Source organism: Anas acuta, chromosome 2 (assembly GCF_963932015.1).
Source record: "Anas acuta chromosome 2, bAnaAcu1.1, whole genome shotgun sequence".
NCBI classification, from domain to species: domain Eukaryota; kingdom Metazoa; phylum Chordata; class Aves; order Anseriformes; family Anatidae; genus Anas; species Anas acuta.
Window position 1 is genome coordinate 73,827,731 of NC_088980.1, and position 25,721 is coordinate 73,853,451.

General features: G+C 36.8%; 1 protein-coding gene across 4 annotated transcripts in view; it reads right to left on the minus strand.

Annotated features, from left to right (window-relative positions):
- CDH12 (cadherin 12) overlaps nucleotides 1–25,721 on the minus strand; it is a 579,148-nt gene that overhangs the window by 228,709 nt on the left and 324,718 nt on the right. For all 4 annotated transcript variants that reach the window (XM_068670857.1, XM_068670854.1, XM_068670856.1 and 1 more), the window contains one exon: nucleotides 11,146–11,289. The gene's annotated coding sequence lies outside the window, so the exon portion shown is untranslated. The remainder of the gene's footprint in view (nucleotides 1–11,145; nucleotides 11,290–25,721) is intronic.

The following is a 25,721-nucleotide window of genomic DNA, read 5'->3' on the forward strand; positions in this document are numbered from 1 at the left end:
AAAATCACCATTAGTTAAATTTTAATTATTTGGCACTAGAAAGAAGGAGGACGAGAAAAGAAACATAGCTCTACAGGAATACTAATAAGAAGCACAATTTGGAAAATCTATATTCTGTTTATAGAAAGTAAAAGGTAGCCCTCCCCCCCCTTTTTTTCCTTTTTTTTTTTTTTTTTCCCTCTTTGGTACTCCAGATAAACTACACAGTTCTTGACACAGTGCATGAAGCCTTGTATGTTTGCATCAAAGAGATCACTCATAGAGGCAAGAATATTGTTTCACACGATACAGTTAAGAAATAAACAGACATAATCTCAATTGTGTGTTAGAAAAAACAAGGAGAAGTAAATACTTATTATCTGCAATCTTAAGAAAGTACATTCAACTACTGGGAGGAGGGGGAGTTTGTTGCAGGTAAAGACTCCCTGGAACTCAAGATTTATGGTTGCTAGCCTCCACCAGGTGTTTAAACCATATTATTTGCACATATCTAAACTTACTTTAACGGGCATTTCAGGAACATATTTAACAGGGAAAGCAAAGAAGAAGGAATAGGTAAGGAGAAGTGGCTCACAGACAGGTTCAAAGGAGAATAGGAAGTATTAAATGGCAGCAGCCAGTAGCAGCTCAGCCTCCACTGAGACAGCAGCAGTTCAGTTCCCCTGAGGCAGGAGAATGAGAAAAGGCTGTAATTACTTGCTGCCATTGTTAGTGAAAATAAATAAACTGCTTCCATATTCAGGAAGAAATATAGCCTCAGTCCCTCTTCCCCCACCAATTTCTTAATCCAAACTACACGTGCTTCTGTTTATGGCTACGATAATCCCCAAATTAATATCTGACATTAGAACAATTTGTGATCACAAGCCGATCTCATGTAAAAGTTTGAATTAGGTGTTGTCAAGCCAGTGCCTCATTATTTCCTTAGGCACAGAAAAGGGAACATAATGATAAGAAGCTGCAGAGGGTAACCGTTGGTCTCCTAAAATAAAGTTAGAAGGAAACAATCTCTCAAATATATGTGGGGTGGATGTAGCACTTTCCAAATGTTGGAAAGTGAAGTCTTTCTGTAGGCAATGTGAGAGGAGAGGAGACAAGCCAAATTTAGTATTAAATGGCAAAAGAATATTAGAAGAGGATAAAAATAATTTCAGTACTTATACTACACACTTTTATTTGTCCGAGAGAAAAAACTCAGCAAGTGCTGATGGCCTCACACAAGTAATCACAGCCTCACCTAGGCTCAAATGGTCAGAGCTACTGTACAGTCCAGGACGTGGCACTGTTCGTGGCTTAACAACCACTCAAAGAAGGAGCCTGTCCATTATGCATGGCCACAGAACGATGCCTCACCCTGGACACAGGGAAGAAATCAGGATGACAGTAGCTTTTGTTTACTTCTTGTAGACTTTGTTTACATGGTCTGTGAAACTTCAAAGCCATGGCAGGGAGTTGAGGGGAGTTTTCAATCCTACCTGCTCAGCTGGATTTTCTAATGCTATCATTCATATTCAGTGTACCTCACAGCTATACCTTGATCCAGCTGCTGTTCATGTCAGAAAAGTTAAATCTTCAGCCAGGTTCCGTTGTTGCTGGCTATTTAACTTGGAGGCAATATACTGAGCAGACTGTAACTTCTCTCCATTCTGTGGTTGGTAAATTTAAATCAATTTTAATTAAATTAAGGCTAGGTTACAGCTTTGTACACCAACCTTACTACAGAAAGGCTGTTTTCATGATACAATCCATAAAACAAAGTATATTGTCTCAAAGATGAATAAGATTATCTGATTATAAATCTCTTTACAGTGTTGATAGAATTTGATAAAATAACATTTGGTTTCATGGAGAGCTTGAGAATTTTAACAGTTTTGGAATTTCAAATTCCAACATACATGTGGTTATATTCTTATACAGAATTATAAAATCATACTTCAAATGGTTCCTAGAAAGGGAATTAATTTCCCCTTCTGTGTCCACATTTCAGTTCAGCATTGGAGCTATGGATTGTTGCCAAATAAAAAGAAATAGTACAATTTTTATTTGTATTCCTAACTATTTGTCAGAATAAAATACAAGATTTAACAATGTTTTAAAAGTAGTTACAGGGAAAAAAAAAAAAAAAAAAAAAAGCCTTGATATTGATAAAGACCAGTGCCTCACTGAATAGTTGAAAAGAAACTGAAAACTAGAACCATAATTTTGATTACTAGTTCTTTGTTTTCTGACAGGACATATTTCTCTACTTCCTTGTATTATGTTTTTCCTTATATGCTAGTCACAACATTTATCTTGGTGTTATGACTCTCTCTGTCTTTTCAAATGCCTGCCTTCAGGGGTACTGATGCTACTAAAGGACATTATATTTGGTAGATCTGCATTAAAAATCACTTCTTTTTCCTTTCAAGCTATTTAAAACATCACATTTATGCCTTAAGAATTGCACTTAAAAAATATATCTATACATCCCATGAAACCTAGACCCATATGACCCAAGTTTGTTTCTTTGCAGAAAGAGAAATTTCCAGCTGGGGACATTATTGCTGAAGGGCTCTGAAGGAGAAATTTTCCAATACATGCACTATTGCTTATTTTTATTGGGAAAATATCCTATCAGAAAATTCAGAAGAATGACGCCAAAAATGGACAGTTTTACTATGGACATCAATAATACCAGACCATTATTTGTCAAAAGTGCAATTTAAAAGCACGAAAGGCAGAAAAACCATGCAGCACCAAACAGATGCAACCTTCAGTACTTACATGATTTATAGTTTTAGATAAGATAGTTCTAGTTCTGTTCCATTAATTAACCATTTTTGCACAAGACATACAGACATAGACACAACGTCAGAAGGAGAGTGTCAGAGAATGACACATGCTAAAGGATGCTTTAAGTTGTAATGAACTATTTCTCTACCATGGTATCTGTCCAAAGGAAACCTAAAGAACAGCCAGTAGAAAGCGGAATGCCTGGTGCACCTAAACGCTGCATTCAGAAATGTTTGGAAGATCAGTGTGTTTTGCCTGGTACAACCTGCACTGATCGAAACTGAGGTAAGCTGCATGGTAACCAGTTCCACCTGTTCTTCATCAGGAAGGAAGATTTATATCAAGTACATTCAAAAGAAAATTAAAATGTAGCATCCTGTCATTTTTTCCTGAAAAAGCAACCCTGGGCACCTAATAACAGAAAAGGCTGTAAGCAGTGTGAGAAGAATGGTAATTCTGGATGTTCAGCATTGTCCTCCTGACCCTCCCTCCCCCCTGCTCAAACCATAACAGCAACATTTAGAAGATATAGTTAAGTGTGTGTGTTTTCCATTTAAAATATTCATGCTCATTGATCACAAATAGGGCAAAAAATGTCATACAGTTATTACAGAAAAAGTGAGTTGATTAAAAAAAAAGGTGACCTTTAGAAAGCATTTGCAAAAAATGCCCATTGTTTGTTGGAAGATAATGCCCAAGGGAGTTCCAGGCAGAGTCAAAAAAAGCAAGACAAACAAACAAACCCCCCCCACCCAGTGTAAATAATAAGCTTAGAGAAAAATACTTCTACAGGAAAAGCCATAATTTCTAATATTTGTTGTTTTTTTTTTTTTTTTTTTTTTTTTAACTCTACCTATTAAAACAATCCAGAAACTTGTCCTCATGGCTATGCTGTGTTCTGCCCTACAGACTATCTCATCTACACCCAGTTTAGGATTACTCCCCTTCTTGGCTACTGGAACTCAAAATGTCCTTGACTGATACATTTCGGCTCTCAGGGTGAGAAAGAATGACAGGTAATTGCTATGTGCTACATCTGATGGGTAATTCAGAGTGGCATTGAAGTCCATTGACGGACTTGAATTTAGCTGCTTACACATTCTGTGCATTGGACTAAGCACATTACCATCCCAAATAATAATAAAAGGGGGGTTGGGAGAAGGGGGAAGGGGATGATGAGACATAAGGACAAAGGCAGGAGAAAACAGCAGTGCCTGAAAATTTTAATCTAGGTTTATGTGCAGTGAGGACCCCACCGCACCAAAAAAAAAAAAAAAAAAAAAAAAAAAGGGAGGGGTTTGGGGGGGGGGGAGGCATAGGTATTTACATAGAATCTGTAAGAAGGTTTGAAAGCTGAAAAAAACTCATAGGATTCATAACATGCTACGGTCAGAAAGGCTGGGTGACGTGAGAGATATTACTTATACAGCATTTTAATTAGCAAGTTCATTTCAGTGTTTTCCTTATCACCACTTTCTCAATATCACCTCTTATCTCTGTATTTATTCTGACATATGTACTCTTTCAGGAAGAAGCTAGACTATCATATTTTATCTCTTATTTTAATGTCTGTGCTTCCTCAAGTAACTAGCCCAAAGGTAGAAGGGCCAAATTACTGAACGAGTGGTAGCTGTTTGTTTGTTTGTCTTTTCTTTTTAATAAAAAACCTTTTTGAGTCTTGTTGTCCAGGTCAGATTAAGAAAGGTATGTGAAGATGAGAACATGAGCTAAGAATTGCATTGCATGTTGCATAGTGATATAAAAAGGGTTCTCTTTATCGAAAGGCACGGGGCTTGCTTTCTTTTTTTTCTTTTTTTTTTTTCTTTTTTTTCTTTTTTTTTTCTTTTTTTTTTTTCTTTTTTTTTCTTTTTTTTTTTCTTTTTTTTTTCTTTTTTTTTCTTTTTTTTTTCTTTTTTTTCTCTTTTTTTCAATTACCAGCATAAATCAGGATTTCTTTCATTTAGAGTTACAGTGATGCAGATCTATACTAGATGGGTTTACTCCATCCCCTAAATTGCTACTATGTTACCCAGAAAAAGAATAGGAAGTGTCAGTTGTAACAGAGAATGCAATGTATTTATATTCCATTTACCAATTTAAAGAGAGAGAGTTAAATATTTAAAATTATGGCAACCAAATACCAAGATTCATATTAATATTTTAGGGATAAATGAAAGACTGTTAACAAGCAAAGATACATGCTTCCTAAATGGAAATGAAAGGGCTTTTCATTTTGTTGTATAATTAATATTCCAGTTTAATTACAGAAATATTACTTGAACTTGAAAAATTTTTACGGAAAGCTTTTTGCAACTAAATCTGAATGAAGTCAGATTCTGCAGAATCACTTACTCATAAAATATCAAAATTTTTGAGTAAATCTCTACTCAAACTATTCATGACAATGGAAATCTTGTCAAGAAGTGTTATTTTTAGCTGTTTTTCAAGCTACAAGTATTCTTAAAAAATGTTATTTAAATTGTACTCTCCGATATACTTCTACCATTTACCAATATTGCATTTAGTTGCTGTATTTTCTTAAAAAGGAAAAATGAACTATGGGATATAGATATTTATTATTATGTTGTTAAATTAAATATTTGATTATAGGTATAGAGCTGTGTATAAAACATATATATGAAAGTTTACAACATACACACACAGAACGCATATACCCGAAGACAGAATGCCGAAGTTATTATTGGTAAATGTACTTTTGATCTTCATATAGGCTTTTAAGAGAGTTACTTAAAGTGCTATCTCAGCTACATATACATAAACACTGTACTGTGTACATACAAACAGTTGAAGGGGACTGAAGAACATAAAGAAATGGTTAGGGAGCTTAGAGCCTGGTCATCAGTTCAAACCAAGTCCTGTGGGTAGTGGTTCAAGTGCATAAACAAACCAAAATCTTTGTGGAATGAGTAAGCGGCCACAGACAACTGTTTGGCAAATGTGTGTCTGCATTTACAATTACATTTAGCACTTGCTGGCAGCTTTAAGAGAACAGCAGCCAAGAAACTAATGCTTATAGACTCTAAGTGACCCAGGTCAAAAAGCTGGGTTTGGGGATCAGTGCTGAAGCACACACTGTTGATCAAGAAAGGTCAAATGTCTTGTCTGTTTTCTGGAAAATGAGTGGGTTTGCATTCTTCTTTACTTTCACTGGGGAAAAAAAGAATTTCAAACATTTCTCTAAGCAAGTCAGCTATAACAGTATTTTGTAAGTATAGTTGATGTGCCGGACATAGTATTAATGTGCTCAGTGAGTAAATGCATGCATGAAAAGAATAATAAATCTGATCTAAATTTGGAAACAAAAACTCCTTACCAAAGACATTTAAGTACTTCTCATCATCTGCTTTGGAGACTGGTCTGAAAATACTGTACTCTGAAAGTTGAAGGACAAAATAATTCCAGTACCCAGACATGCAACTTTTAAATTTAAGTGTGAGACAGCATTTTATTGTGAGTTAAGGTGCCTAGATGCTTCCTTGTTTTGAATCTCAGCTCTATGTTTCTTATACATTTCTCCAAAAAACATTCCAATCTGATCTCAGATTCTAGGTTGGGGCCATTCAGCACAGAGACTCCATCTTCAACAGACCCCAAATCACAAACTGCTGGGACACAGGACAGTAAACATAGCTAGTGTTATATATAGGTCAAAAATAATGCAGTCATTGCCTTAAAAAAATATCGACAGATAAGACACCTATTGGAGAAAGATGCCCTTTCAGCAACAGAACAGTCTGGTGCACATCAATGAGTCTGATCCCTACAGGAAGATTCTCTTCACCTCCAAAAAGAGGAGATGATACGTTTGACAGAAATTGAAGCACAGGTGTGCCTGTAACCTGACCTACTCTCATGATACAGTATCTTAGCTCTCATATATTTAGAAGAAAAGAAGCTTCTTTAAGCAATTCATTTCAGTATTGGCATTGTAAAACATATGTATTTGACTTTTGCTAAATACCAAGTCTGGTAATAAATATGGAAGTGTAGGTTTGTATTTTACTTTGATATAGAAATCATCTGCATGAAAGATTTTTTTTCAGAATTTTTTTTCCCCAAACTGCCAGGATTGAAGGTTCAACAAAAAAGGAGACTGAAGCTTTCTCCCTCTGAAAATGCCACTGAAGCTTCAAACTTTTGCTGGCTTACTACAAAATTATTGTCTCAGCAAATATTCTTCCAGTGACACATGCCAAACCCAATGCCTTCAATGAGCTACATCTCTGCAAAACAAGTGGACCCTAATGAAAGCGTTAATACCAAAGAAGACAGAGGTTTGAAACTCATTTTTTAATACGGTGCATATATGACGGAGTCATATAAAGAGAAGAAAAAGTAGTTACAAACACTTCATTTCCTCTAAATCAACTAATTATGAGTCTAAGAAGTCATTCAGAAGGTGAAAGTCTCACAATGGCTTGAAAATAACAACCCCCATAATCTTAAGTATTTGCAAGCATCTATGTGTATACTCCGCAATGTATGTTTCTTATTAACTCCAATGTATGCTTGTGAAAGAACAGTGACATCCTAAGAAATAAGAGTTAAACCTTGCAGAGCTTTGCCTTCATGAACCAGTTAAGAGCACTCAATTTCTAGTATCAACATACACATAGACCCCAAAGCTGGAAATAGAACTGGCTCTTCTTGTGTTTGCTACTGACTTGACACTGAGATAATAGCCTCTGACATGAAGAGTGTAAAACTAGAACAATGAAAAACACAGAAAAAAAAGGGATGGCTGAGATGGTAGAGTGTTTGAATGCGTATATGTCATTCATTTGAGTACTACAGTGTTTTCAATTTTTTGTTTGTTTGTTTCAATAAAAGAGAAGAATTTACACACATGGATCAAGTGAAAAACAATGATGTCCTAACAGCACCAAAGGAAAGAAGAGAATGCAGACAAAAGTGATGAAGCATAACCTTGTGGTAGATAAAGAAAAGGAAAAGAAAGAGGAAGAATAATGCTATGAAGAACAGAATGAAAAGAGAAAAAAAAATACCATAAGGAAGAAACAGAAGCTGTACCATAAGAGGTGCAAGAATAAGTGCTGGAGAACCAAACTCTGAAAGTAACAAGAGTTGTAGAGATAAGAAGAGTCTGGTGGGACACAAAGGTCTTCCTGGGAAAGCAGATTGCAAAGGTTGCAAAGGCATGTTAATAACACAGAGCTGGAAAATCCTCCCTTTCTGGGAGCTTTTCATAGAGCTGTGAGAAAGAAAACTGGGGGAACTCAGTAGCCCCTGAAGTTTATTCTACCCTTCCTTCACCCATTTCTCCTGAAATGACAAAATATATGTCTTTACCTTACATTTTCTGGATTATTAGCTGTAGTAATTAACATGCTTTCTTTTTCATGTATCACTATCACAGTTTTAGTAGAACTGTTGCTTGCTTCTCTGTGGTTGGTTCTATATCACCTAGTCGATGCTCCCTTTGCTTTAACCCATTCTGAACCTCAATTTATATCCTTCCTTACAAAAAACAAAACAAAACAAAACAAAACAAAAAAAAAACTCTTAAAATATTAAAGCATTAGTATGAAACACTAATTTTTAATAGTGTTGGGCCAGATAGCAGTCTTACGCTTCTGTTGATAATAAGACTCAGCTTGAGGCACAGAATTAACTCTGGCCTCATTCAAAGAAGTAGAAATATCTGAAATAAAGCTCAACTCTGCATACAGATGTATATTTAATACTATTTGATATGGCTTTAGAGTAAAACAAAAAGAGTCTGAGAGAGGGAAACTAGGCTATATAGATGTCTCTGCCACTGCTTTTTTGTGTAACCTGTATTCCTATGCTTACCATGTCAGAAAACCTTCAGTGAGTTGGATGCTCCCAATTACAGTGAATGAGGAATTAAATTCCCCATATTGCTGAGGTCATTTTGGATGGTCAATCCATATGAAGAAGTCCACAGTCCACTAATTGAAGAGGCCAGAAAATAACTGTAACATTACGGTCTGTTTTATCAAAACACAAGGAAAAGCAGTATTTCCCAGTGTTTGGTGAATTGTCATCTCATACAATTTCTGAGGCTAGTATACTGGAATGTAAGTGCTCTTCACTTAGAAGCAGATAGAACATCTGATCTTTTAAAATAATAATGGGGATGTAAGTGCATTTGTAAGACTTGTTTATAAACCCACAGACACAATACCACGAAAACGTGATTTATTTTTTTTTTACTTACAGCAACAACTTTGTGAGACAAAAGGGGAACAAAGCCATCATGTCAAACAGTGTTTATAGTCAGTGCCTGTGAGAGACTGGAATGGAAGTTGCTGCTATTTGTACATTACCTGGAAGTCTGCAACTGCACAGGAATTGTTTACATGAGATTTTCTTCCCTTGCAATGCATTAAGTTATTGCCTTTTGATTTTTTTAATGAATATTCTGATGTGTAGTAATGAATACTAATTATGCTAGGAAACCATTGATTATTCATGAAAGAAAAATCATTGAAGACAGGTATAATGGCAGCTGATTTATGCATTCAAGTATTTCTAGCCTGGTCAAGGCTTGCATCTCAAGCAGCACAAAACTTAGTAAATGCCATATTAATGTAACATAGAAAAAGAAGTGAGCCACAGGCTACACCAAGATGAGAACCAGTGCCTGTAACTACTTCCCAAATGAACTTCCTTTCCAAGAAAACAGTGGACATACTGATTTACCATGATGGAGTACAGAACTTAGAGAAAATACTGATATATTGTTAAAACCATCAGCATTCTAAGTACATTTCCCCAAAACCTCAGGTCATTTTCCAATATGCTTATATTTTTGTAAGAAAGACAGCTTGGTATTTCTCACTGAAAAAGCTAATGGAATAAATAACAAACCTGCAGGTAACCAACATTTCCCTGAATTTCTTTTTCAGGGGGATGGGGGGAGGGGGGAAAGAGACAGGGTGGAGCAGGTGCTTGAGAGTTTTTTTTTTTTGTTTTTTTTTTTTAATTTTAAATGTATTGAGTAGCTGAGCTTTTGATGCAAGATATAGTGCTATGAATTATATTACCAACACCCAACACTGGATGATAATCAAAGATACAGATATTTAATATCAGTAAACAGCATTGGCTGAAAAAGCACTGCAATTAATTCATACTTTTGTAAACTGCCTAGGAGTTAAACATCTGTTTAAGACAGCAAGATTTGGAATCAATTAACTTTCCATTGATCTTTTCTCGCTATTATGACAAGTTTTTAAAGACAAAGTGTAATTTTTTGTGGGTGACAGGAAGAACACTGACATGATTAATACAACAGATCTTTAATTTGGTCCCTTACAACATTGAAAAGTTTGGGCTGTTTACCAGTTCCTCAGTTATCCCTGACAGCATAGATACTAAATGTACACTTGACTCAGACTATCAAATTCAATTCACTTTAGACATGCTGGTATGGATTTGCCATAGATACACTGGGTTGCTTAACTAACTCTGGGCTGCATAAGCATCCTTGACTTTTTCTTATTAATCATTTAATCTTTCAAGACAGCCTCTTCTCATCTACTCTTTTGTTGTTGTTGTTGTTTTGTTTTGTTTTTTAAGTAAAGATCTTCAATCATCAGTATATTTCTTTTGATATGCCACACTCTTTCTATCACCCCATGAAAAATGCATCCTGTTCCTCTTCAATCAAACACTACTTTTCTTTTTTTCCCCCCAGCAACTACCAATTTCATTTTCTGACCACTCCTATTGAAGCAGCACCCCCACTCACACTTCTCTCCTCACAGAACTGCTATTTCTGCAAAAGGAACTGTTCAAAAACCCATCAACTGCTGAGTATAACAGTCCACACACGAGTCACAGCCCTCAGACTGGCTGTAACATGGAAAGCTGCATGCATATTCTCAACTCTCATTTCAAAAATCCCTTTCTACCTCATTTAAATGCCACAGAACTTTGAAGCCTTTTGTCTACGAGTTTCTGTTTGCGAATGAACAAAGCTCCTTGATCAGAACCAAGTTTTACTATAATGTACTTTTGCTTTCCAGTTGTAGTGCTTCCCAAAATAAATGTAGTAAGCACAAAGGGGGAAAGTGCGCTTGCCTTTCCTCCTCCCCTCTCACACCCCTGCACATTTCTAACATTTTTTCAAGCTTCAGAGTGCCACCGAATCAGAAATAACTGCAGCCATTCACGAGCAGCTGCTTAAAATCTGCATCTCTCCAGACACGCGTTCCATGCTGGGACACTTGCCTCTGCCCTGAGCCCTTTCCTGACAGACGGCACAGACTCCCTTGCTGCAGTGCAGACTGTCAGTTTACTCAGTTTGAACTTTCAATGCAGAAATTCAGCATGATGCAGTCAGCCAGATAAAGCCGCACTTACCTTAATTGAAATCTTTTCTCTGGTAAAGCTGGCGCATCAGTCAAATCAACAGTGATTTGGGGGTAATCTAAGTTTCAATCAACACACTCCGGGTTGCTGCATACTGCTATGCCTGTTTTTCATTTATGTTGAACTCTTCACTGTCTAAAGGAAAGAGAGAGAAAGATGAGCTGAAATCCTCAGAGGTTCCTAGGGAGTGAGAGAAGAAGCACCAAAGCTATGTTTCTTAACATGAGATTCTCAGCAAGCGTGCTCAGGTCTGGAAGATCGTGTAACTGCTGTGATAGGCTCCTGTCATGTCCCCTGAGCCGTGAGATGATCATTGACCTGATTAGCTCTGAACACTCCCTACATGCAGAGAAAGCACTGAGAGGATTGGTGGGTCGCAAGGGAATTGGGAAAGGCACCAGGGCCACTTGGGAATCTTCATTCTTCCAGACTAATGGATGTGCTGCAGCTGAGGCTGTAATTTGTGAGGAGGTTATGCACACTGTTAACCATCTGAGGACTTAAACAAATGTGCTTTTGCATGCTGTTTCTCAAGGTGCACCAGCATTCAACACAGAGTAGAGCTGAGTAATTAGAGGCTGATGTAGCCGTTTCATAATACAAGGTTCACTGTATGAGATGTTCTGTAAGCTGAGTGATAAAGTGGCTTCATACGTTTGCCTCTGACCCTGGGGAAAATAGCAGTTAATGGGCAGAGTAAGTGAAATTAGCATGATGGGCTCATGTTAGCCCCCAGATGGCAATCAATCACCATGGAAAGGAAAAGAAAGGAATAGCAAAACCCAAACAGGATAGGATTATTTAACAAGTGTATGTGGCAATTTAAATAAAATGAAGAGAAAGAATGCCAAATTATTACAGAAAGGACTCTTAAAGACAGAGATAAAATCGGTAGCAAAGCACAAAAATACACGTTCTCTTCTACGCTTGCAGAAGAAGAACAAAAAAACCCACAGGGAATGCATTTAAAGGACCTAATTTGCCTTTCACTTAAACTGGTACAAATAAATCTGTTAAAGATGACAGCTTAAATTTAGATGCAAAAAAAAAAAAAAAAAAAGAAAAAGGTGAGAGAAGAATGAAGTGTATTTGTTACCTATTTTTGCTTCTATGATTATTACAGAAACTAGACTTTTGTAATACTAAGTTTTCAGGACAATGTGCTCAAATTAGTCTAGCCAATGTATGTCAGCTTTTATGACCATCTTCATCTGCGTTTTCTCACTTCTTGGATGACAATTACAGTGTTAGCCAGTTGACTCAATTTTCCATTCAGGTTTTTCCATGGAAATACCAGTTAGTGGCTAAAAGAGGAGCTCACAGGCTATCATATTTAGTAATGGTGGTCTGACACACTAGTGGAGATGGGTAACATTTTAAGATTTGGAACCTACATTTGCAATGCAAGCTCTACTGTATGTTATTCTATAAATTCTGAAACAATGATAAACATAAACATCTACTGAGATTCTTAACCAAATTTACTTAGGATCTGGTTTTATTCATTCTTTGAGTAAATTAGTGTAATTTTATTTTAGTAGAATGAGTGGTCAAGAAAGCAATTTTTAAGTTGTTAACCCAATGACAGAGGAACTAGATTACGTACATTCTGCAGGCATTCACATCAGAAATCTAATTATTACAGAGAAAACACTATCACGTGACTTAGATCACTCAGAAGTAATCATAAAAGTTTGAATCTCAAATATATTTAGCATAACACAGACAAGACAGAAGACATTTATTTGTCACCCTAACTGCTGTCACCCTAACTACAATGCCTGAGAAATGAGCCATAAATCTAAGCTAAGTGTTCCCCCTATGGTCAGTAGGATGAGACTGACTTTTCTGCCCTAACAGTGGTAGCTAATGATTTTAGAGATCCTCCTCTAGAAATGCCTCTCTATTTCCACTGAACAAAAGCTTCTCATTTGCAAAATCTGGGTAATAAGACTGTATTTGTCAATATTTCTTATTCAGACAGTATTTTTTTTAGAACATAGAGTATCTTTTAATAAGACTTACAGAATGCCTATCATACAGACTGCCATTTCATCTGGGACTAATAAAAAATAACTATTATTCAACTGAGAAGGTTTTTACATGTATTAATAAGAAATGTAAACATATTCTTGAGCTTGACTAAATGAGTTTCATGTGTCAAGACTAAGATGATTTGCTGCTACAAGCCCTCACGGAAAAAGAGGTTGCTTTACCCATAAATCTGTACTGCAGAATGGACAGCAAGTCATCCCAACATTTACAATCTTACTTGTTACGACATAGCATCCTTTATGAAATAATTAGGCCACAGACACACACTGTGTTATTTATTTCAAATACAATCAAAGAAATTGAATATGAAAATGGCATTAAGATCATCTAGACAACTTCTTTGCCATTCGTGAAAGCTTCCATTTACAGGTTTCTTACTGTTATGTCTAGTCGAGTCCCTATTCTCACTAGCCCTGGAATCTTCCATACTTTTCTTAAACAACTTAGTAGATCTCAGTGTCAGAAATGCTTTTCCTTTTATTAACCACTTCTCAAAACTCCGTTGGTAGCTTTATACTAAAAATTCCAGTCTTATAATACTGTTTTATTTCTAATCTACTATTCTGATTGTCCTTTTAAGGTTTAGAAGTCAGCATTCATTAGAAGTTCATAGGACATAAACGAATTATCTTAATTTTTCACTACTGTAAGTAAAGGTCTGAAAGAGAAAACAGTGTCCAGAAAAGGGACTGAAGTATGAAGTGACAAAATTTGAAGAGACAACATGATTTAAGTTTGCACAGTAACTACTGGGTCTTACTGTTGACTTAGACAACTAGGCAAGAAATGAGCATTTTAAATTCAATGTTGACAAAAGGAAACAATATTTGAATCACTTCTAAGTCTTGCTGCAGTCTAAACAACAAAATGGAAGTCAGTTGTCCTGGGTATTATTCCCCATCCTAAATGTAACTCAAGGTTTTGAATTCCGTTCTTATAAATCATCTACATAAATGGACCAAGATCGTTAAGAGCAGGGAGCGAAAATGATCAGAATAGAAGTATGTCTTTAAAAAGGGCTAATATAATCATATAGTTAGTAAAAATTAGACATCTCTTGACTCATCATTCTTATACAGAGGGGACAGTACATTAAACCAGTGGCCAAAAAACAGGGGGTGGGAATAATTTTCTATGCAATCTGTAATTAACCTTTTGAATTTATTACCACAAGCCATGATTGTGGTAATCATGCAAAAGCAAAGAACTAATATATATATATATATATATATATATATATATATATATGAGAAAATTTTAAAGTCACAACAGGTTTTAGAATGTATACAAAACAAAAATCTAATTTTTAAAGACTGTTCCTCATTAACAACTCATTAACAACTATTACCTCACAGACAAGAGAAGATACTAATCATGGCAAAAAAAATCTCCTACCAAATAATATAATTTAGTAGTAAAATTTATAAGACCTTTACAGTACCGTTGCATAAGCTATGACATTTTTACTGTCAAGGTCATTAGATACTTGTGTTTCATTAAAAGAATAACTTAGATGTTTGGGATTTTAACAGTTTTTTTTTTTTTTTTTTTTTTTTTTTTTAAGCTGTATTTCCCAAATTCATCATTTGAATAAACTGAATGCCAAAACAATACACAAGTAGTAAATTATTCCAGCATAATTTTCTTATTATCATGTAAACATCTTGAGTTCAGAAACACAAACCAGTGCAGCGTGATACATCACCATGCATCAATTGTAAACTCAATAATTTTTCTGTGGCCTTTTACTCTGTGTGGACAGTGAAGGAATCAACAATAACCCACTACATTTATAAATTTTCAGCTGGACCAAACCACACAGTAGTTGCCTTAGCTCTGTTATGCTCAGGAACTGAATAAACTAGAAGTCAATCATGTACCGAAAGCTTCAACATGCAGAATTATTATTATTTATTCTACAATTGAAAAGATTATTTGGTATATAAAAGATAACATACTCCACTAAATGTCCTAAGAAATTCAATTTGCTCAGTAATTTCTTCCTTTTTAATAAGTAATTATCAAAAAGAGGTGTTGTCTGCTTCATTTTGGCTGGAAAGAGAGTAACCAGAAATCAGGTGTGGGAATACTCTAGGATAACAGCAAAAGCTGCAGAATAAAAGACTTTATAATAAGAGAGAGAGTGAAATCACCCTTATTCTTCTTCCCTCCAGAGATATGCATATCAATAATAAACCACCTAAAGACATTACAAATGCTTTGAAGTGAACCATTTGAACTTTTACAACCAACATATTTTCCACATTTTGGCAATTTCCACATTTTTTCTCCATAGTGGCCAGACTAGATAACTCTTAATAGTATCTGACCAGACTAGATAACTCTCAATACTATTTGACAATTGCCTTGCATTTTAGCACTGGAATTTTACTCTCACCCTCATTAATTTCAAAAGCAGATGCTGAGCAGACTCAACTCCAAATTCTGACCTGGCTTACATCAGCATAGTTGCATTTATTTAAGTGGAACTGTACAGCAAATTTATGAATTAGTGAGATCTCATGCAAAAGCAATACAACTTGTCATCAATTAATATTATACTAGATTCCAAAGATTCCTGCAATTTTATCCAACTTGTATATATATATATATGTATATATGTATATATATGTATATATATATATATATGTGTGTGTATGTATATATATGTGTGTATATATATATGTATATATATATATACACACATATATATACATACATATATATATATATAAAACTCATTTTCTTTTCCAGACATTCTGGCCATAGTGAGTACAGACAACACAATGAAGTTGATTGCATCTAGCAAAGAGTATAATCTTGAATATTCAGCACTTTAGTTCAGTGCCTTGTTAAACAGGGTGTGGATGTTAAGGTAAAGATGTTATCTTGTTATCTGGACAGAAGGAACTGGCTAAATCCTAGCCATACTCCCTGGAAAACTGTTCACTTCATCAGGCTTTTTCTTCTGGTAGTTCTAGGGACTCAGACAACTGCAAAGCACTCTTGTCCTTATCTGACCACTGTTCTCAATCCCAGTTTAGCAGTAGTAATCAGTACCATTCTTTTTGCTTAGGCCAAACTTCCAAAGATAAGAAAAGTAGTACAACATATTGCTGTAAGACATTTCCAATTATGTTATGCAATGTGCGCTTTGAGCTTCATTGTACACTTTTATTAAGTAAGGGTGGTAGACTGACACATTTCAACATTGGCGCTATTTCCTTGGAGGCATCCCCACAATGTTGGAGACATTTAGGAGGCAAAAGTATGCCTCCTAAAAAATGTATAAAGAAATAAATACAAGTTTTAGAGGTTTCTAAAACAACAGAAATGTTCCAAAAGAGTAATGACCGTATAAGGACTGACCCTTATCTAACGAGGCATCTTCCAGACTCTTCTCCCAGAGGCCACCCCTGCAGCCCCCTGGCTACCAAAACTTGCCACATAAACCCAGAAGAACTATAAAGGCTGATTTGTTAAAACACAGAATCCCAATTTTGTACTGTATTATCTTTCTCTATGTACTGAGATCCTCAGGAATACTAGAATGTACTCTACTGGACAGGGGAAATTTTATAGCTGAAGTTAGTTTACCTCTGCTGTCAGCAGTACACCTATATGGTTCAACAGAACACAAGTTATACAGCAGTAGCCAAGGGCGTGGTTTTGTAGCAAAGTGTGACATGTAATTTCTGGTCTGGGTCTTCCTTGTGCTGGGAGCTATATAGCTCCTTTTGGCATAAAAGCGAAAACAGAAGTGTCCTGCAAGTTGCACCACTAGGAGTGTGGGAGACAGAACGACTCAGGGACATCCTTTCTAAGGTACAATTCCTCCCTCACATCCTTCTTGTTTAGGTGAAGGGAACAATGATTTGTGGTACGACCTGTCTCAGCAGCAATTTACAACAACTTCCCAGTAAAATCTCTGTCTGCTGACTGCATTTTGCTATCCACTTAGGTTAGCATGTGAGGACAGGGGAGAGAGGATAGTACAGGAAGTGTGCAGGTATGCAATATTACTGCCTGTAATCACATAAATATCTTACACCTAACCGTTAGCCTCCATGTTCCCATCTGTCTGAATAAGGAGGGTTTGCTTGTCCCCTTGAAGGGGACAAAACTGAACTGCAATTTAGTCTTGGGATTCTCCCTGGCATTTTTATGGCTGAAGCCTGCTCTGATACTTACTCAGACTAATACTATAAATCTAACACACGTTAAGGACCACATTTTCAGAGTCATAAAGCATCATATCAGTCCATTTTTTCAGGGGATCCACAGATCTTTTAGAAAACCTACAGAAAATCAGATCATCAGAGGTGGCAGCAACACCTCTGCCTACGGTTGTTCAGACATTGTTGATTTCTGGAAAAGCACAGAAATGTTTAGAAATTTAATTAAAGAAAACTTTAATTAAATCAAAATTTCCAGCAAACCTAACTTGGATGACTCTAAGTAGTTTTAGTCTTCTAACTTTAAGGCTTTATTTTTTTTCTTCTTCTCATTATTATGTTTTGTTTTATTGTTTACTTTTAACTTTATCATTGACAATTTTTTCCTTCTGTGATGCTCCTCTTCTCTTTTTCAGTCTGTCTATGTCAGAGTCATAGTATGTAATCTTTTAATATTTATGTTTTCGTTTGTTTGTTTGTTTGTTTCTTTGTTTTTTGGTTGTTTGGTTGTGTTTTTTTGTTGTTGTTTTGTTTTGTTTAAATCTGTGTCTTCTCTCCAAGTTATTTTAATTTACTTATTTGCTAGTTATATGAAACATTGTTTCTTACTTTAATATGCTCTCTTTCCACTTACTCATTCCTTATTAATGCTTCTCCTTATACAGTTCCAGTACTACAAGCTCCATCTACATTTTTCTCCAAGAATTATTTTTCTCATCTCTCTTAGCATTCCTCCTTGTATGTCTCTTTTCTGGCAGTGTTAGAAGGAGAAGTTGCATTTTTCCATATCCCTGTAAAAACTTCTTAGGTAGGAAAGGGAATGAAGTTCTGACATAATTGCTGTTAGAATCAAATTCCCTCAACTACTGTTCAGGAGGAGCAAGAAACACTCCAAAAGAACCTGACTCAGAAGTGTTATTTATTCCTGGTTCTCTCTTATTTTTAATGCTCTGAAGCAAGTCTTCTCTTAGATAACAGACATCAGCTTCTTCCTGTGAAGGTCAACTCCCTTCCGTGTAGCAAACTGGGAATCAGGCTGGGCTAGGCTATAGGGATAATACCTGCAATATCATTTTAATGCCAAACCCTGAAATAGTAGGCTGATGGGAACAGTGGCCAGCAAGACAAGCTCTCACCTGGGGTCAGCACTCTCCCTTTACATGTGACAATACTAGTTAACATTTAAGCTGCTCTCTGCTGAGAGAATACCCAAGCTACACCATGCCAAGTTGGTGTAATGGTAAAGAAGTCCCCCATCCCAATATTCTCGGAAGAACAGAACTTTTAGAGCCTTTCAAAAAATGTAAGCATGATGCAAGTAATGTAGTCCCTTCAATAGGCCTAATGGCAAAGCCATTACCCTGAAAGCATTTCACCACATCAAAGCGAGTAACAAACGTTTTTTGTAACGTAAAGAAACTGAAACATGTAATATATATCGATCTTATTTTTTGGATACCAAGGAATACAAAGATTTCAATCCTGTACACAGACACTGACACTGATTAGCAGGGCCTAACTATGCATAATTTGCTTCTTGTTTGTACCACTCACATCACAAACCTTTCTTATCCCTTCTCATTACGTACAGCACATACCAGGACCCCATGAAGTCTGATTATCTATAGTCTGAAAGAGTTCTGAACAAAATCATCACTTCCTTCTGCAGCTGCATGTTAATCCTCATCAGCTTGTTTTTTGATCCTATCCCGCACTTCAATAACATTGGTCTCTTGGGCCTTGATGATTGTTAAGTTTCCTAAATTTTCCCTTAGATGCTCACTAGAGATGTAAGAATGAAAAGGCAATAATAAAAAACTGTCTTCGTAATTGTTTCATCCTGTAATCATTAATTCCAATGGGATCTATCAATATGAGCATCTTAAAAGCTCAGAAGACACAGAATCAGATTATGACATGAAATGTGAAACTGACTTCTAGGCATCAGGAAACTGAAGGGGGCAGGAGAACCGAGGAAACAAGGAGCTTCATTTCCTCAGGCATGTCTCAGCTGCAGCCCCTTCACTCAGGAAACAGAGGCAATGGTTTGGCAACATAACCTTGGGTACTATTTCCTACAGAAGGAATAAAGAAGTAAGGACATACCATCTTAAACTCTACTTCACTCTAGCTTGCTGCCAAAAGCTGGTACAGAGCATGCTGGAACAGAGTTTCTTTATTATGGGCTTGGATGAGAACATTATGTTGGATGAGAACATGCTTCCACAAAGCACAACCACGCTTTATCTCTTTTTAAGATGACATGGTTTAAGACAGTTGGTTAAGTAATACAACTTGGCCTCTAGTGGTTAGACTTAATAGAATTCTCTAGCCACAGAAGACATGATTTATAAAAAATACATTAAAAAAAATGTTCAGGTTAATAATTATATCTTCTCTGGACAGGAATTATCATTATGTGATCATGCTCATTTGGGGCCATTAGCTTCTCTTTCCCCTTTTTTTTTTGAATAGTGAGGAATGAAAGATGGTTTAATTATAGTACAAGGAAATTACCTCCCTTTTCGTGGGAGAAGAGGGAGAAGATGGTGTTATAATCACAATACAATGCTGAGACTGTAGGATATTACCTTAAAATATTTATTCTCAGTTACTTTCTCAGCTCCACTTGCATTTGTAATAAGTACTATGTTTAAAAGGCATTCACATATACAAAATCACAGTAAAAGGATTTGGAAGCTAGAAGGTACAGGTTTCACATCTAAAGTTCAGAGCAGCGTTTTCTCAAATCACTGCAATTTGTGATTCATGATCAATGTGAACATGTGTAGTATTAACAGCCTGTTAAAAATGGCAGATTAAAAATGTAAACTCTTAAGTGTATAGTTACCTAAATAAACGATATGTATTCATTCATGTTGTAATTTGTCTCTTTACAAGCATAGCCAACTAGCCCATGGTCAGCTATCTCCAGAACCATCTATACTGATTATTAATCAGCTTGCAGAAACCCTGTATCTTTTTTTTTCCTATTCATGAGGGCACTTCTGAGAATAATAATTACACTACTTAGCCTTTATCTAGTGCTTCTCATCTTTCAAGTGCTTCACAAATATTAATTCACTAATTAATCTTTCCAACAACTCTGATTACTCCCATTTTACAGATGGAGAAACATTAGCAGAGAGGGCAAGAGACCTGCCTGAGGACATGGAGAGTAGAGAAAGGGGAGAAGACTAAGGGGAAAGAGGCTTATAACTAGAAAGAAATGAAGGCAGATGGGACAAATAAGGTTCAGCAAATAATCGTAAGACCCCACTAAAGAATTTAACATTCCAGAGGAGGGCAGCCCTATGGTGCATTATGCAGTCATTCAATATTCCAAAAGATCCATGAATCATACAATGGAACAGACAAATAAAACATAATGTGCACTTTTACATATTTTTTTTTTAACAACATGCTGTCTCAGATACTGGCAAAATCATAAAAGTAACCATGAGCCCAAAACTAAGGTCAGGAAACTAGAAAATCTGCATTTATTGGGCATCTTGTTTGTTGCAGGGCTATCCATACTAAAAATTGGATCAACTAAATGCAAAGGCTGCCCAATGCTAGTGGCATAAATTCAGTTAGGATTTTTATGCCTGGTTAATTTTGCATCCTGGGAGGCTCATTGAAAGCATGCTATCTGTAAGACTAGATCTCAGATGCAACTATACAGAACAAAACAGATTTACTTCTTAAACCTTGCTTTTCTGCTTTCAAAATAACCTCTCCTTAATCCTGTAAGTAACCCACTTTTTTTTTTTTTTTCTTTTTCCCAAGTTTTACAATAAAAAACATCCTTTTAACCAAATCTCCCATGATTGCAGAAAGACATTTCTGCATTAGAAGTACAGGGAAGCATGAGTTAATATTGTTGCATAGCAATGATTGGAGGAAGACTTTTTTATTAAGATTGCAAGAGATACATCAATGCCTGGAATTTAGGACAGTGACTGGGGATGTGAGCTCTCCAGGCTAAGGCCATGAACTGAATTAGTGATCTGAGTGCAATAACTGTGCTCTGTGATGTAGCTGACAAGAACTTGAGGATTGGTTCTGGATTAGAGCAGAATCCCAACAAGTGTACTACACATGTCTACCCAACTTAAAAAGCTATAAATAATGAAAAAAAAAAAATATGCAAAGTACTTTATGTTCCTTGAAGACTGAAGACAAGCTTAAAAAGTACTAAGACCTGAATTTTATCATACATGCAAACAATTGGTTCAAATAGGGACCACTTTGCACCTCATCAAGAAGTTTTGGTTTCTGCTCCACAAATAGCTCCATTGCAAAAACTGATAAGGTAAATATTTGTTCCAGCTTTGCTCTATGATATTATTATAACTGACATTATTTACATAATACTGTATGGTGTTGATGAGTGACAACAGAATCAAAATGGTGAACAGTCTCTAATATACTCATACATTCAAAACTTCCACAGTACACTGATATTCAAGAGTACAGAAATGTCTGGTAAGAATAAAGAGAGATTAATAATGCAAAAAAAACAACCTGTTAAATTTCAACCACGAAAGAAACATACGTGCTATAAGGCCCACTGCTTGCAAGAGTGGGGTGCTGCCATACTTGTACCCTTTTCTTGCCTCCCTCAAGTTTCTCCCTTGTCTGGACATGGCCTAAGAAGAATGAATGAATATGAAGAATATTTATCTACAGAATAGATACACCTATTCTGTATCTTGGAAAATTATCTGCTTCCCAAGCCCTAAAACCATGAAAGCAAGCGATTTTTCAGAAAAATAATATATATCTTTTTTCACTCCTACAAGATTTTGAAAGATCATAGTTCCCTTAGTTCTATACCCTCTTAAAATCAGACAGCGTGTCCCCTTCTCGTTTGTCTTAACAGCACCTTAAAAAGAGTACAATGTTTTCAGACTCCCACCCATGTTAGTGAATATTACGTACATACTTTCCAAAGCTGACCTTTCAGAAAACCCGGAATCACCAGGAACACGGGGTGTCCCTGGATGGGGCCAGGCAGGGCTCATCACAGCAGGAGCAGGGAACTAGGGCAGCCCCAGCCCCAGGCACTGGGGGCCTGGACGGGCTGAGGCTAGGCTGGGCTGTGGGCAGGCCTGGATGGGCAGGGGCCATGTTTGGGCCAGGCAGGGCTGTGGGGAGCAGGAGCCCAGCCCTTCTGCAGCCTTCATAGAGCAGGTGCTGGTGGCCCCAGGGCTGCCATGGGGCCTGGGCCTTGGCCGGGACAAGGACAGCAGATGGTGGGGTTGGGGGGGTGGGGTAGAGGGAGGGGGCTGGAAGCACCCTTTGGGGCCATGATACAAGGTCAAAATGGAGCAGGTTAGCAGGTTGAGCAGGCTGGGCCCAGGGCCTTGTCCACATGAAAACATATTCTGCTATTTGCTTATCTTCCGTGTGAATATATCTTTCCTAATGTATAGTCAGGTTTTTTTTTTCTTGTTCTGCTTTGTGTCCATTGTCTCTTGTCTCTTCATGGCCCAGTTTTGAGATGTGTCTGGTTCATCTCTATGCCCAACCTTTTGGTGGGCAGCCAGATTATCTTCCGCTTAGCTCTCTCTCCTTAGAATCATAGAATCGTTAATGTTGGAAAAGACCTTGAAGATCGTCTCATCCAACTGTCCCACTACCACCAATATCACCCACTAAACTATGTCCCTAAATACCACATCCAACCTTTTCTTAAACACCCCCAGTGATGGTGACTCCACCGCCTCCCTGGGCAACCCATTCCAATCAACCCTAATTCTCTCAGTCTTCCGTCCTACACTATGTTCTCCCACTCTCTTACTACTTGGTGGCTCTTCACTGGTCTCCAACGGGTATATTCACATCTACCTTGTAGTGGGAGCCCAGAAATGGACACAGCACCCCAGATGGGGTCCCACCAGTGCCAAACAGAGGGAAGGATCAATTCCCTTCACCTGCTGGTATTGCTTTTCCTAATGCAGACTGAGGATGACAGTTGCCCCCTGGTCACATCGCTGGCCGGGTTCATTTTGTTGCAGAAAAGGACACTTAGCTGCTTTTCTGCAACACTGCTTTCCAGCTGTTCAGCCCTCAGTAAATACTGTTGCATGGGGTTACTACTACCCAGGTGCAGGACTTTGCACTTGCCTAAAGCATGGTCTCATTTTGTTCCTTGAGTCTCATGGCTTTGAAAGAAGCTTCATGCCTCAAGGCTCAGGCTGGGGTACTGTGGCCATTTGGACATTAGGGAACTTTCAGCCCCCAATTTCAGCTCTAAAAGGAAGAGACAGACTTTATTTACATGTGTCCAGAATTATATTTGAAGGCTTCTGAGCAAGGAAGGAGCTCAGAACTGATTATAGAAACATAATTACTGTTTTAGGAACTGAATTATTTTAAAAGGTGATGACTATTTATTTATTTCATTTAAAAACTAGACAGTGCTATGCAATACAGTGCTGTAAGTTAAACTGTAAGATAAAAGTGGTTATCAAGGTATGGCACATACTGGTTCTTAAATATTGAGACCTAGTAAAATAGCTTTAAATATCAGCTTATCTTTAATTAAAATTTATTAATATAATCTGAATGCTGCTGATGCTAATATTTTCAAGTATTAAAGGCTATTCTAGGCTAGGCAGGAAAGTGTCATTTTTATTTTTCTAGCCTTCTTTATGTTAGCATAGGCTTTATCTTTGTATTCTTCAAGAAGGAAATGGTATGTAATTATTTTGGATGTCGTCTTTTATTGCTTAATTAAAGCTATACAAAATGGAATAAAGTAAACTCTCTCTATCACACTGACATTTGCACAGCATCACATTGCAATCAACTAAAAGCATATTTTTCCGATGTCATTAATGATATAAAAGATACAAATTATATATTTATGAGGAATATTAATAATGAAATATTAATTTTTGAAGAAAACACAGTATTAATAATAAATAATCCCAATCTCCATGACCATGATACTAGGATGATATTGCTTTACTTTGGTTTCAAAAATAATTAAATAGACTTACAGAAAAACTCTGCTGCCTTGTAAACAATGGTAAAATACACATCTCAGAATAACCTCTATGTAAGCAGAATCACAGAATCATCTAGGTTGGAGGAGACCTCCAAGATCACCTAGTCCAACCTCTGACATAACACTAGCAAGTCTTTCACAAAACCATATCATTAAGCTCTACATCTAAATGTCTTTTACACACCTCCATGGATGGGGACTCAACCACTTCCCTGGGCAGCCCATTCCAATGCCTAACAATCCTTTCAGTAAAGAAGTTCTTCCTAATATACAACCAAAACATCTCCTGGCGCAACTTTAGCCCATTCACCAGGCATGTGGGAGAATAGACCAACCCCCACCTCGCTACAGCCTCCTTTAAGGTATCTGTAGAGTGCAATAAGGTCTCCCCTGAGCCTCCTCTTTTCCAGGCTGAACAACACCAGCTCCCTCAGCCACTCCTCATAAGACTTGTTCTCCAGACCCCTCACCAGCTTTGTTGCCCTTCTGTGGACTCGTTAGAGCACCTCAGTGCCCTTGTAGCGAGGGGCCCAAAACTGAACACAATACTCGAGGTGCGGCCTCACCAGAGTGGAGTACAGGGAGACAATCACTTCCCTAGCCCTGCTGGCCAAAACGTGTGTTATGCAAGCCAGGATGCACCTGCAGAAGAAGTGTGTTGTAACAACAAATTAATTTACTGTGCTATATCATTGAACTGAGGTGAATTCTGAAAGTGCTACTTCTTCAGAGAGAAAGTTCTATTTTAATAACATAGATGTGAATGTAGAATGTAAACCAAAACCTGAAAACAAAAATAGAAGAAAGTGTCTCTATTTGTGTCATTTATTTTCTAATTTAAGGAAAAATATGTGTGAGATTAATAATAAGTCCACACTCATTACTGTAAGACTTTTCTTCAAAACAGAGAAACAAAAAATAATAATAAAAATAATGGCTAGGATGGGTCAGAAAAAATCCTGTATCTGAGTATAACTATGGAGCTCTCGTATCAGAGATTCACAGGAAATGTCATCAGCAACTGACAGTCTTTATTGTTCTTACACCAGGTTTTTACAGTCTTTTCAGTGTGTCTACAAATAAGTTAAACACTTACACAAGTGACCCTTCTAAATACTTGTGTAGCTTTTCAATGTTTTGGCTTTCCCATTGTTCACACCTACATTCACCTCAACTTTTCATTTTTTAAACTTGCTCAGATGGTAAGTTATCTCCGTTTCTGTGTGCACAAAAAATCCCCCATCTTTTTCTGAACTACTTTTTGAAGCGATAATGCTATCTCTTTCTATGCCTCATTCTCAGCACTAATGACATATTTC